The sequence below is a fragment of the Neophocaena asiaeorientalis genome, unplaced genomic scaffold (genome assembly GCF_003031525.2).
Source record: "Neophocaena asiaeorientalis asiaeorientalis breed wild unplaced genomic scaffold, Neophocaena_asiaeorientalis_V1.1 scaffold383, whole genome shotgun sequence".
Taxonomy (NCBI): domain Eukaryota; kingdom Metazoa; phylum Chordata; class Mammalia; order Artiodactyla; family Phocoenidae; genus Neophocaena; species Neophocaena asiaeorientalis.
The window spans coordinates 526294-537864 of NW_020173940.1; the positions used below are offsets into that span (position 1 = coordinate 526294).

General features: G+C 43.5%; 1 pseudogene; it reads right to left on the minus strand.

Moving 5' to 3' along the window:
• Positions 1-5298: 5298 nt before the first annotated feature.
• On the minus strand, positions 5299-6805 carry LOC112404662 (calcium-binding mitochondrial carrier protein SCaMC-2 pseudogene; annotated as a pseudogene).
• Between the last annotated feature and the right edge of the window lie 4766 nt (positions 6806-11571).

Here is an 11571-nt window from a genome sequence, read left to right on the forward strand (position 1 = left end):
ATAAAATGTTGATTTTTACTTGATAAATTGCTTTCCCTACCCACTAATTAATAAAATTATAGTTTACAAAACATTGTCTTAAAGTATATTTCTAGAAGTGAAATAATTGTTTCATAAGTACACATTTGTATTGTTTCTCTTTTAATAGATAAAGAAATTTAATAAAATCTGTTAAATTCTATTAAAAGAGAGATACTATGAAAAACACTTGCCTACCTAACAAAAATGATGACAGGAGGTACTTGAGGAAAATAAGTAAATACATCAGAAAGTACAGAGATCAATGCATAAACATGGAATGTCTGTCTGTCTATCTATCTATCATCTATTCATGAATATAACAAAGACAAATAGAAATGTTTAATATAAATAGTAAACTTCTCTCTTCTCTCTCATCTTTCCGCATCCCACTAACCAAATTAATTACTGTAATATCTTTAATGTTTTCTTGTGTTTCTTTCTTAAAATTTTGTATGCAAATTCAAGAAACGGCATATACACCTTTTATACAGATCGTATCAACAACTCACTGTATTCTATATCATTTTGTAACATACTTTTTTCCTTCAGTTCATCCATCTTAGAGATATTAAGCACTTATTTAATTCATTGTAAACTTCTGCCTAATAAGGATTTTAAAAATAAATCAATCATTTTCTTATTTATGGATATTTAGATTTTATTTTTCAGTTTTTAACTCTTACACACAATGCCACAATCAATAGTCTATCTCGTATATATTAGGCCATATTTATTTATTTTTGGCTGCGTTGGGTCTTTGTTGCTGTGCGCAGGCTTTCTCTAGTTGCGGTGAGCGGGGGCTACTCTTCGTTGAGGTGCATGGGCTTTTCATTGCAGTTGTTTCTCTTGTGGAGCATGGGCTCTGGGTGTACGGGCTTCAGTAGTTGTGGCACGTGGGCTCAGTAGTTGTGACTCGCAGGCTCTAGAGCGCAGGCTCAGTATTTGTGACACACGGGCTTTGTTGCTTTGCAGCATGTGGGATCTGCCTGTCCCTCACACTGGCAGGCAGATTCTTAACCACTGTGCCACCAGGGAAGTCCTAGGCCATAGTTTTATTTCAGCCTTCCCATCAGATAAGTACCTAATAATGGAATTACTAGATAAAAAAGCATATGTATGTTAAATTTCGATATTGGTATATTGCCTTCCCAAAGGCTGTTTCCGTTTATTATATGTGAGAATGCCTCATTATTCAGATCTCCATCATACTCCTAGCATTGCACTTGCTTTGCTGGGATGAACCACTCTTATTTATAGTATTTATTATTCTTTTAATGTTTGAGTTGGTTCTGTTTAATAATATAGTGTGTGTGTGAGAATGAGTATATGTGTGGGCATTGTGTGTGTGTGTATGATTTTTTCCATCTATATATTGTGGGAGACTGAGCTGTAATATTAATTTGGGAGGTCACATTTTATCAATGTGAAACATTTTTAAAAATCTGAACAAATTTCAAAATGTTTTATTTATTTCTATGTTAAGTTTTTAGATATATGTTGCAACATAAAAATCACCCCCAAAACTTAGTGACTTAAAATAATAATATTATTTCCACTAATTCTGGGCTGATGGGTATCAACAGGATAGTTCTATTCCTGGCAGTTTTAGAGATTATCAGCAATTTAAATTTGTTGAAAGGAGGTAATGTGTACTTCTACATATTATTAATGTGTAGTAATGTGTACTTCTACATATTATTAATGTAGAAGACTAAAATGGGATAAAAACTGATGTGGAGAAAGGAAATTAATAAATATGGCTACTTTGGATACGAAACCTGATGATCAAATAAACATTTAAAAGTGATATTTCCCCAAGTGATTGATTTTGGCTTATATTAATAACAATGAGTTATTGAATCTGCTCTTATTGACAACATGTTTTGTACCAGTTTCCCTTCGAACAGCCTGATGGCAACATCTATAAATGGGCATGTTTCTTCTGTTTCCCACCCTAACTGCCCCAATATAGTTCTGCCTATTTAGTTATTATATATCACCTACCATCTTTGCTCCAAAGCACTTTGTGGACAGAACACATTCAATCAAATGTAGGCTAGGAAATGCAGCTCTGTTGACTAAACTGATTCTTGAATTTCTGTCTAGGGCACAACCTTAAAACACAACCTGAAACAACATTTTGCTATTTAATTCATCAGCAGAAAATAGCTATGCTGAGATGAAATAAAGTTAGGACTGCCTGAGTTAACATGGACATTCGGTATGGATAGTGTTCAGAGTTTGGGTTGCTCAGATACTCTCTTAAGTAAGGAAACATAGGAACAATGTTCCCAAACTCAGGAATTATAATTGTAAACATACATTCTTATACTGTGGATGGAACTTATGCTTGTGGCTACCGGGTAGGGAAAAGAGGAAGAAAACCAACATTGTTACAATCATTTTGACACCTCTTTGAGGAACAAAGTTAGAAACTCAAATCAGGGTGTTCAGTATTTGAACCAGAATAGATCAGTCCTTGGCTGCCCAGTCAGTGCTACTAACATTGCTTTTTGAAATTGCATTATTCCAGCTGGAGATTCTTCATGTCAGTTTAATCATGAGCCCATTGCCCTGAGTTCTGCTATCATCACTTCCAAGTATTTATATAGCTTTGAAAGTATCTACATAGCTTTGCATTTCCCTCACTTTGGGAAGGCCAAGCCAATTTTTTATTAGCTTCTATTGTTTCCAAATGTTCAGCACTGAATTTAATTGTGCAGAGGGGGTGGCTTTAATGCTTGATACTAACTACTACCAGCACTGTTCTGTAATCTCGTTCTTATTTGCCACTCCCATGCTCCTTATTAATAAACTTCATACCTTGCAATCAAATTATTAATTTAGTTACCACCTTATCAGCATGAGCAAAAAAAAAGAGAGAGCCAGTGTTCTACATTTCAAGAAATAGATCTTGAAATGAAAGTCCTACTGTTCAACTGATATCTTGCTTCTACCCCCCTCCTTTGTACTTTGTTATAGACAAGTGGCTCTACCGTATAGGACTCTTCATCCTAGGCCATGTAAGCCTGCCATAAGTAGAAGCCCACAAAAATACATTGTGATGCCAACTTCAAAGAGGATGGTATCTTGCTCCCACTAAGACATAATATAAAAAACAGCAGAGAGAGAATGCACGCTGGTAAGATGATAAGATTTTGCACTCTCCTTTCTGAGGTTCTACTGGGTATAAACAGGAATCATTTAAAACCTAATGCAAGTTCATTGAGTTTTTTTTGTTGAATGTGAGACTGCATGCTTATCATCATCTCTGGCTCTAATTCCTTTTAGTGGTTTACTATAGTTTTCCAATTCAAGTCCTACAGTAAGTTAGGGAGAACCAAACAGGCCCTTTTAAAGTCTTGAAGGTTTAAGAGAGAAATCTGGATATGAACTAAAAACACTTAAGATGGACAATTTCTGTGTCTACCTTACCCTGTTTACTGCTCAATCATTTATTTTTTTCTCATCTGTGAAACAACTTTATTACAAGGCTGTTTTAAATGACAACTTCCAATTCTTTCTTAATTTGCGTTGTCACCAATTCCAGTTATAACTCTATTTACATATAACAATAAATCTTGCATTGATCTTTGCATCCTATTTAAATTGTTCTCATCAGGCCATTCCAGTGAATGGAAGTGTGACTGTGCTGTTGCACGTTGACCAGCGTTATTGAGCGGGGGTAGAGGGGGGCCCAGGACAGAGGGAGCCTACTTCACAGGTGCGGGTGGGGAGCTGGCCTCCCTCTCCTCTGGCCCCCACCCCAAACTCACAGTGATAGGCACCTCACTTCCTTGCCCTTCAAAAAGGGTGAATAAAGAAATCCCTCCCAGTCCAAGAAATGATTTGGACTTCCATCTTCAACAGGGTTGAGATTTCCCCCATTCTTCCTGCCCCCTGATCAAACACTCAGATCCTAAGACTTCCTAGGTGCTGGTCCTGCCCTGACCTGCCAAACGACTGTCTCTCCATGATCAGGGCCCTTCTGCCTTCTTGCCTTTCTTCTGTCACCAGTTCCGAGAGGAATTTCTTTGGACAGACACGATATAGCATCAAGAAGGGTCACTCCCACGGCCCCCTCCTTCCTCTTCCCACCCCACCTCACAGGTGATGGGAAGGTGCAGTCAACCAGGAACATTAATATGAGTAAAAGATGAATTTGAAAATGACAGACTATTAATTAAACAAATCTATAAAAATAGTTAGGACGTAACTCTGTTCAAATAAATACGAAATAAATAGGCTCCAAGCAGCGTGATACATTGCATCACTGGAATGTGAGGCTGGTCCCACTTTGCCCCAGTTGGGATTGGACACGAATCCCCAGGGTGTCAGAAACAGACTTTAATGCAGTCGGCCAAGCCATTGGCTCTCTTTGTCTTCCCTCTGGAAGAACAGAACTTGTACATTTGTCCAGCTTGTCTTTTCCAACAATACATAATTAAGTCCTTGAACACCTTTTCCTTCTCTCACCAGGGCGTGCAGACTCAGGGCAGAAACTGCCCTCATGCCAGCGGGGAGGGAGAGGGAGTTAGTTCTGAGCTGGTGCCAGTCCTGACAGAGGCTGGGGCCAGCTCAGAGCCCCAAGAGCCCCCAGCAGCAGGCAGCAGAGGCCCTCTGGGTCCCAGGACCCACGAAGCCGTGCGCCAGGACGCCAGGCAGCCTTGCCCTCGTCATGCACACGGCGATCCAGGTGCCCGTCTGCAGGGCAGCTCAGAAGCCAGACTCCTCCCTCTTCCTGCCAGTGACTGCGCTGCCAGTTGGGAAGTCAGGCTGAGGTCGGGTAGACTTACCCTTCCCCATGGACTGAGCGGAGAGGAGCAGCGTGGGGAGTGGGCTGCGGGCCCTCCTCCTACCATTTAAAACAGCAGCAAGGAAGGAAGCAAGGTGGGCCCGAAGGCACCCTGCGCCAATGGTCTGGCTGTGAGGTCACGATGGAAGAACTAAGCCAGCTTCCCAGCCCAGCTATTCGGCAGGCACCGCAGGAAATGTCCTGTCCCCACACGTGCGAGCCTGTGTTCTGCTGAGCCCTGGACCCTGAGGAACACCCACAGGTCTTCCCTGGGACGGACACGAGGGTCAGCCAGGGTCAGCAGGACAAACACCGTGGGCCTGCCGGCTCTGCCCCCACCCTTGCAGGTGCATCCTATAGGGTTTTCACAGCTTGGCTTAAGTCAGCTCAGTGTTGGCACATTCACAGAATGAGATGGCTACACACCCCGGGGTGGCAGGCCCAGGATCAGCGAGTCCGTGGGCAGGATGGCCTCCCTCCCATCACTGCGACTGCACGCCTAGGGTGATCTTCAGGTTCTCGTACACCATGTAGCTGATGCTCACGGCCGGAATCACCTTCCTGAAGTTGGGGGCCAGCCCCCAGTACAGGTCAAAGGCCCCCTCGGTCCACAGAATCTGTTTGAAGAGGCTGATCATGGTCACCTCCGGAGAGCCCTCAATGGAGGCTTGGGCCTGCATCTGGGTCCTGACCAGGGCCAGTGGGTAGCTGGCCAGCTGGCCACAGGCACTGGACACGGTGCCACAGGCCAGGAGCACAAACACTCTGGGGTGTGCGCTGTTCACTGCATAGCGCTGCAGCCAGGCATTCTTGAGCATGTCGTAGACGGCCAGGTCTATCCCAGCGTAGGGGATGATCCCCAGCATGTTGGGAACATAGCCTTTGTAGAAGGCGGCCATGTCCTCTCTGGCTAGGATCTTCCTGGCACAGTCCAGCATGCCCGAGTACTGGCCTGTCTTGCGCAGGGCCGTGCGGGTCTTCAAGACCTCCATCGGGTAGCCGCTGCTCTGGGCGATGGCCCCTGCCAAGGACCCTGCCACAAGCCTCTAGCGAATCTTCAGAGTCTCTTGGTCACTCCCAATGAGACACTTGATCTGCATCATAGGCCATGAACTTGATGGCCGACTCAGGGGCAGTTTTGAGGACGTTGATGCCGTTGCCCCGCCAGAGTGATTTGGCCCCTCCTGCTCGAATCATCTGGGTGAAGCCACCCACGATGCACATGTTGTCCCTGCGGGAGGTGTGGACCTGCATGAGCACCTTGAGTCTGTCCAAGGGGGCTGTGCAGGTTCTCGATACAGCCCCTGCCCCACCGCCAGCCACCAGGTGTCTCCACCACATCCCTGTCTGCCTCTCCTCTGCCGTGAACTCATCGGGGACCGTCAGATTCTCACCCATATCAAAGATCGTGGAATGCTTCCAGTACAGGATGATCTCAGGGATGTTTTCCACGGGATGCAGGAGGCGATAGTCTCACCACTCGTTCCAGTCGATGGTCGTCGTACCATTCTTGTCCATGCTCTTGAGGATTTTTTCTGCCTGCTGTTCAGATATCTTGACTCCCAGGTCCCGCAGGGACTGCATGATCTCCTGCGCGTCGATCCGTCCATCATTCTTCTTGTCCAAACTCTTGAATACCAGCCTCAGTTTCTTCTCGTGATCTTGGAAATAATGGGCAAACTCTTCAAAGTCTAGTTGCCCATCGAGGTCTTTGTCGCCAGCTTGTACAATTTTCTGGATCTCGCCCTCTGTGCGGTGCCGTCCCAGGAGCCGAAGTCCCATGGCCAGGTCGTTGACACACAGGCGGCCTTCGCGGTTGACTTCGAGAGTCTGGAAAAGGCTCCAAAGGCGCAGCCGGTGGTCCGGGCCCCCGCAGAGGGCGCCGCCGCAAGGGTCCACGGACGCTGGCGATGAGGCGGACGGCTAGGTGGTGGCTGCGGCGTCCGGCGGCGGGGAAGCCACACAGCGGCACAACACACTGCTCACCATCGGGCGCGAGGCAGGGGTGACGGGCCGGCGGGGAGAGCGCGGAAGACACGCAGGTGTCCTTAGTCCAGCAGCGCGGACACCAGGTGCCGGCAAGCTGGCGGAATGGGCAGCTTCCGGGTGCTTAGTCATTTAAATATCTTTCATCTGTCTCCAATACAGTCCCCTATGTAGGGTAATTAAATTACACTATTTTGACCACTCCATAACTATGCTGTACCTATGGCAAAAACTTCATTCTAGATACCTTATTCATTAGACCTTCTATTTTGATTCTGTCCAATATTAGTTCCACTTTTTAATTAAATTTCATGCTAAATGACTCTCTTTATCAGTTAGTTGAGAATAACAAAAACATGATGTATCATACAATTTTGAAATTTAATAATTAAAACATCTGGAAATGCATTTTTTTTTTTGATTCAAGAGAATCTAAAACCCCATTAGGAAACTTTCTTTTGTCTGACTAATGATGTATAAGAACAGTGAGAGTCATGGGTGATGGATCCTCTTGGAAGAAATCAATTACTGTCTCATCCACTCTTTCCCTGTGGGAATAGAATGAATGTCAGTACAATTCCAGTTGGCACAAAACCTTGCAAAATGTTTCCCTTTTCTTGCTAACATTTGAAAATGTTTCAAGTAAAAGAAGGCACTAACCCTGTTGTTTGTATAATTTCTTTCTCTCTTCTTGCCTTTCTTTCACTGGATCACAGAAACAATGCAAATTTCACTGGATTAATATGATTCAGTTATTATACTCTGAAATGTTTAATTTACCCTCATTGTAAGAATTTGAGAAATATTTAAATTTTCTTTTCTTTTCTAAGCTGATTTGAAATCCAATAAGATAACTCTGAAGTAAACTTAACATTTTTAATTTGTGTGAAAAATTTGTCTCTTGCTGATGGGGTTGGTGACAAAAGAGAAATGACAAACTAATGTCTCTTCTTAATTATTGTATCAGCCAGCAACTGTCTTCCTCAAGCTTGGCCATAGGCTAAAGCTGTAATGTTAAAATCATAAATATCCTGTTTTTGGCACAAAAAAAATCCTAAAACAGTAGTGGGGAGGGACATTAACTGTTCTTTTACCCTGCACAACAATTTGGTGTAGGTCCAACTCAAGCAAACTATCACCTACTCTCCCTGGCCAAAATCATCTGTTCACTCTGAAGAAATTACGCTCCTCAAAGACCGTGAAGCTTCCCACTGAACTTCATGTGATGTTTAAAACCAGTCCAAGTGGTGGTAAAAAACTAAAAGAGGGCTTCCCTGGTGGCGCAGTGGTTGAGAGTCCGCCTGCCAATGCAGGGGACGTGGGTTCGTGCCCCGGTCCGAGAAGATCCCACATGCCGCGGAGCGGCTGGGCCCGTGAGCCATGGCCGCTGAGGCTGCGCGTCCTGAGCCTGTGCTCCGCAACAGGAGAGGCCACAACAGTGAGAGGCCCGCGTACCGCAAAAAAAAAAAAAAAAAAAAAAAAAAAAAAAAAAAAAAAACTAAACTAAAAGAACTTTACATGTTAGATAGATGAATGAGTAAAGGAGATTTCTAAGGCAAACAGAAGTACTATGAGTAGGTAAACTGGAGACTAGCTACATTGCTAATAAAGTCATACAAACTCAATTGAAATAAATGAGACTGCTCTAGGTCACCAGTTTGCAACCTTTGGAGAATAGATCAATATTTTTAAGGCACCTTTTAAGAAACACTCATCTTAAAAGATTCCTGGAGTGGAGGGGGAAACTTCCATGGTTACAAATGTTGGAGAAACTCTGCACATAATACATCTTCTTTTGCAGATTTGTAATGTATATCAAACACGTTAAAACACCAGTCTCCAAATGGGGTACATCAATATCATAGGGTGCACAAGATAATTCAATAAGAGGTAGGAAGGAAACTTGAGAACATTTTTTAATATTTATTTTTATAATATTTCTATTTCATTTTATTTTTATGTCTTTTATAATGTATATAACATTATCACAACAGTGAGTTATTCAATTTACATATGAATACATACACTTCTATTGAAAATAATGCTCAATTGTTACTGATGTATGAAGAAAAAATTTGCACACTTCATTAATCTTAGAACTTCTGTAGTAAAACATTACTTTGAATTTATATCATATAGGCGACTTTATGTGTATGTATGTATCACTGATGATGATCCAATGAAACACACTTTGTGAATCATGGTTTTAGTAGCCAGAAGCTTTATTTTTTCCAGACAGGATTCTTCCATTTACTATATCTGCTAACAGGGGAATGACAATGACCTGGATTTTAGAGTGTGTTTTGCAAATTCAGTTATTCTTGGAAAGTCTTTATCAGAGAGGACATAACTGAAGGAAAAGTATCAAGAAATAGAATTTTGGGACTTCCCTGGTGGCACAGTGGTTAAGAATCTACCTGCCAATGCAGGGAACACAGGTTCGATCCCTGGTCCAGGAAGATCCCACATGCCATGGAGCAACTAAGCCCGTGTGCCACCACTACTGAAGCCCATGTGCCTAGAGCCTGTGCTCCGCAACAGGAGAAGCCACCGCAGTGAGAAGCTCACACACCACAACGAAGAGTAGCCCCGGCTCGCCACAACTAGAGAAAGCCCGCTCACAGCAGCGAAGACCCAATGCAGCCAAAAATAAATAAATAAAGTAAATAAATTTTAAAAAAGAAAAGAAGAACTAGAATTTTTACCTTAGCTAACAAGTTAGTCTATCACATATTAATGGATGCTGTTAAAATATATGCAATTCCTAGGTCAGAGATGAATGATGGCCTGACTAGTAGCCAGAGTGTCAGCATTTTGGGGTAGGGGTAGGGGCAGTTCTCTAAGAGCCAGGTCCTACAGGTAGACACGAGGAAGGCTAGATAACAGCTGCACACATCATGAGCTGCTTTCAGGAGGGGAATCCTGAGATTCGGTAGTCTGGGCCTTTCATAATGGGCAAAAGCATGCTTCCACTTTGCTTTGGATAAATACAATATCTCTGTCTTTCAAAGCTGTTCACTATCCAGACATCCTGCAAAAATGGTCTTGAATTCAAGGCAATCAGTGCCTCTGCTTGCCAGATATGCAGAAACATGCAAAATTCACAGAGAAATGTCTCCCATTTAAGCTGTGCTAATGGATTTGGCTTTACAAAGCGTAAGCCAACATACGTGCACCTAGCCAATGATATCTTTCAAACCCTTCCACACAGGATCATCTTCATGGATACACAACCAGTGCAAACACACAAAGCCCTATGCCCAGAAACCACACAAGGAACTCTGGCTTAATGGCCTGTGACTGCTTCTCATTATTGTCTTGAAACTATTAATAATGTTATCTTAGATCTTATGTTTGGTAAGTGAAGTCCTATGAGACAATGGAGCAGTTGGCAGGCCCTTGAAGTCATGGTTTGTGCATAATCCTGTCTCTTGCCACCTCCCTGCCTCCTGGGAATGGGTTCTATGCCATCTACCGTCCCTGACACCCCATACCCTTGCCCAGCCTCCCCATCCAGGAAGGATGTTACTCTCTCCCTGGGGCAGCGACTAGGTTGTGTTAGTTGGGAGAGGCCTTTGTTTGCTGTTGCCCTTCTCCCCACACAAAGGCCTTGGATGGGTTGCGGTGGCAGCCATCTCACCCTAGGCTGACAGTTACACATGCACCCAGAGGGTGGGCAGGCTGAGACTAGGTATGGGTGGGAGAAAGCCGCTAGCCCACCCTTGATCCAGTGCATCCTGAGTACTGAGGATGCATCCATGCATGCACAGGGATTTAAAGACCCTGGATACTGCCTGTTCACCATGGTTGGGGCGGCAGGCCTATGGGAAGAGGAGGTGCCTGGCTCGACTTTTCCAGATCACCACCACCCCTCACCTGCTTCAGGTTGCAATATATCAGTCTAGCAGCAGGCAGGAAAAGTTGCCCAGCACGTATGTCCTGAGCCACAAGCAGGGGCCCCTAGGCACAAATAAGTGTTTGCACTGGCCCCATGAGTATACCAGTTCCCAAGGGAGCACTACCCCTGCTGACTCAATGCCTGGCAGGGCATCTTTTCTACCTTCCAATCTTCCTGAATCTAGTTTTCATTGTCTTTTCTAGTCATTTTGAGGCACCCTCCAGGGATTAACTCTGGACTACAAATTGTATAATTTCAGTAATTCTTTAAATGAGTTAGTGCCTTTATATTTCCAGTTAAAACTGGCATTGTACAATATAAAAAGAAATGCTTAAATTAAGTGCTAGTAATTTAATATTTTAATTCTTCTTTACTTAGAGTGGCATTATATGACAAAGAAAATACATAATGGCAAGCTGAGAGAAAGACAGCAGAAGAAAGGAAAAGTTTATATCGAGTACTTTTAGTGCTTTTTTTCCTGCTTTTGCAACAAAGGTCCTTGCATTTTCATTTTGCACTTGGCCGCTGCAATATATGCATCAAGCCCTGCTCACTCAAGATATCTCTGCTTCACCTCACCCTTCACCTGAGAACTCATTGGATTTGAAAACTGTTAGAGGAGGTGTCCGTACTCTGTATGCGTACCATACTCTCTTTTTTCCACTTTTTACAAGGGACAAGGAGTCCCTGCTTCTATTCTATCAAGGAGGTAGTCCTGCAACTTATCCCCTTGCATCCTGCACCCTTTACTCTTGTTCTTATCAGGGACTTCCCACATGGATTTATCCTCTCATCTGAATCATGAAATCGTCACGTTTTCCACCTCTCCTGTACGGTTCATATAAACATGCACTGATAACTTTAACATGTA